A 3,359-nucleotide genomic window follows, 5' to 3' on the forward strand; every position below is an offset into this window, starting at 1 on the left:
TCTCTCTCTCTCTCTCTCTCTCTCTCTCTCTCTCTCTCTCTCTCTCTCTCTCTCTCTCTCTCGTCATATATATCTTGTCTGTCTTCCCCCAGCCCCTGGTGTAATTGAAGCTTGAATCTCCTTACTCATTAGGCCAGAAGCTAATCTAGTTCCCAGTGTTTTGTAACCAGGAGTCTGGGTTGCATGACCGCGTTTTGAAGCTGGCCACTAGGTGGCAGTGTTGTACAACTGAGATGCTTTCCGGGAAAGGCAGAAGGAAAAGCGTTTCTGGGTTAGAGATACTGTGCGCGAGAAGATATATTTGGTCTTGGTTTGGGTACCCAGGTCTGTTTCGCTGAGCTCCATTTTATTGCCATGTCTGTGGAATTGTAACGTCAGTGCAAGATTTATTAAGATATTTTGCCTAAAATAATATACACTGTAGATAGAAATGATTTATGACTTACTCTTCATTAGGTTTTAGTAGTAGAAATGATACAGTTGCTAGGGAAAATTCCAACCTCTAGAGAGATTGAAACATATTTACAAGGACACCGGTCTGCTACATAAGACCAACCCAAGGAAGAAGGAGAAATAAGTGATAAGTGTCCAGTCCTTGGGGCTGGCCAGAATGCTCAGCAGGTAAAAGCGCTTGCGGTGGCGAGCCAGGCAACCTGAGTCCCCACCCCAGGACGGAAGAAAGAACGGACTCCACAGAGTTACCCATCTGACCTCCACACGTGTGCCGTGGCATGCACGCACTAACCCCGTGTACGTCATGTATACACACACAGAATTAAGTGATCCTTGTGTTCCCTTTGCCTTCCTTGTAGGAGTTGGAGGGAGGGGGTGACTGACATAGGTTCCGCTTCCTGCACGTCTCCTTTTCTCCCGGTCCCCTAGTGCTAAGCCCCGTGCCTGGTGTTCGACTCCAGCTGAGGCTGCAGAAGGCAACAGTGATCATGACGATGTTTGAGCAGATGAGAGCGAACGTGGGCAAGTTGCTCAAGGGTATCGACAGGTACAATCCTGAGTACTTGGCTACCCTGGAGCGGTATGTGGAGACACAAGCCAAGGAGAATGCCTATGGGAGGCCAACCTGGCCGTCCTGAAACTGTACCATTTCAACTCAGCCTTTTTCCAGACCACAGTCACCGCCCAGATTCTGTTGAAAGCCCTCACCAACCTGCCCCACACCGACTTCACGCTGTGCAAGTGTATGATCGACCAGGCAGATCAAGAAGAGCGGCCCATCCGATAGATCTTGTACCTAGGGGACCTGCTGGAGACCTGCCACTTTCAAGCCTTCTGGCAAGCCCTGGATGAGAACATGGACCTTCTGGAAGGCATAACTGGCTTTGAAGACTCTGTCCGAAAATTTATCTGCCATGTGGTGGGCATCACGTACCAGCACATCGACCGCTGGCTGCTGGCCGAGATGCTCGGAGATCTGACTGACAACCAGCTGAAGGTGTGGATGAGCAAGTATGGCTGGAGCGCTGACGTAGTCAGGGCAGGTCTTCATCTGCAGCCAGGAAGAGAGCATTAAGCCCAAGAACATCGTGGAGAAGATCGACTTTGACAGTGTGTCCAGCATCATGGCCTCCTCCCAGTAACCGAGTGTGTGTTAATAAAGATTTGTTCACTCTGCAAAAAAAAAAAAAAAGTGTTCCTTGTTCCAAGTGGGTTCTTGTCCTCACGGGGAGACATGAGTGGGCCCCTAAAGACAGCATGCCACGTCTAGAGTCTGGAAGCCACTGAGAGTGAATAACTACAGAGCAAGGTCTGAGGACGTTTTCTAATCAAGAAAACAGGTGGATAACTACCTTTTTCTACACTTGATCTTAGCCCAAACACAAAGAAGCAGTGACTGTCCCCTCCTAAGGATGCATGTGTCACATCGAAGGAATCAGGGACTTCATGCCATGTGCTTATATATGCAACTGCGGGCCCAGCTATGGAAGACGGTTGTTTGAGCCCTCATGCTTAAAATATAAGTCTGTCATTGAATCTATGTATGTATGTATGTATGCATGTATGTATGCATGCATGTATGCATGTATGTATGTATGTATGTATCTATCTATTGATGTATCTACTGATGTATTTATCTATGTATCTATCAAACTATTTATCAATCATTTACCTATCATTTATATCTATTGATGTATTTATCTATGTATCTTTGAATCTATCTATTTATCTATCAATCATCTACCTATCATATCTATCTATCTATCTATCTATCTATCTATCTATCTATCTATCTACCTACCTACCTATCATTTTAGCAGACTGCAATGAAGGAACTGGGTTAGTTCATGTCCTCACAGGGGCCTCAGTACAGTAGCCTCACTGGGTTTTGAGGTACAGTACACTGCTGCCTTGATGATCTGGCTGTTTTCTCTTTGTACTTTAGGGGACTTTTTGGAAGCAGCCCTTTCTGTAGTTCATTATTCCACTGTATTTCCTGTACAGCTTTTTCCTAGTTTTGAAATGGCCATATTTGCTCATGCAGCTTACTTTTAGTCTCTTAGAGATGTCCCTGTTGATGTGAGGAAACACCACGACCAAAAGCAAGTTGGCATGATAACTTGTCAGGACAGCTTCCGTTCTCCAAAATGTATACCTGCTTGAGATTAGGGTCTCTCTCTCTCTCTCTTTTCCTTCCATCCTTCCTTTTCTCCCCTCCTCCTTCCTTCTCTCCCCTTCTTTCTCTCTCCCCCTTTCTTTTTTCTTCTTTACCTTCTCCTTTCTCGTCTTCCTCCTTCCCTTCTTCACTCTTTCTCCTTTCCTATCTTTCCCTTCCCTCTACTCCCTCTTCCCTTTCTAGAGCTTACCTACACTAGGCAAACACTCTGATAGCAAACCACACCCCCAGCCCAGGGACCCCCTACTCTCCCCTTGTTTGTTATTATATCACCAGTGCTCAGAGAAGACCACACCGAATGATCAAATACAAGCTCATTGGCTGTGCGATTAAATGAGTATTCTCAGAAGAATCTGATGTCATGTCCTTTGTCATTATCATCAGTGACAAGGAACATGCACCAGGTGGCAGCAGGCTCCCAATGGGCTTTGCCTGTGCAGTACAGGATAAGGCCCTGGACTGAAGAGGTTGAAGCAAATAAAGAGCTGACCAGACAATCATGTGCCAACAGTGTGGCTTCGGGGTGGTGCCAGCAGACTCCCTTATATTTGAAGTCATTTTCAGGATGAGGATCTCTGAGTAGTTCAGTAAATAGACACCTTGGAGTAAAGCCCCCCATGGACCCTCCTCCAAATGCACGCAAACACTGCTCCAAATAGCACTAAAAAGAAAGGGACTTTTTGTGTAGACATAAGTATATGCATGAGATAATTAAAAAAAATCAAGTTGG

General features: G+C 45.8%; 1 pseudogene; it reads left to right on the forward strand.

Annotated features, from left to right (window-relative positions):
- Positions 1 to 879: 879 nt before the first annotated feature.
- LOC110337645 lies at positions 880 to 1,619 on the forward strand (annotated as a pseudogene).
- The last annotated feature ends 1,740 nt before the right edge of the window (positions 1,620 to 3,359 follow it).

The sequence above is a fragment of the Mus pahari genome, chromosome 20 (genome assembly GCF_900095145.1).
Source record: "Mus pahari chromosome 20, PAHARI_EIJ_v1.1, whole genome shotgun sequence".
NCBI lineage: Eukaryota > Metazoa > Chordata > Mammalia > Rodentia > Muridae > Mus > Mus pahari.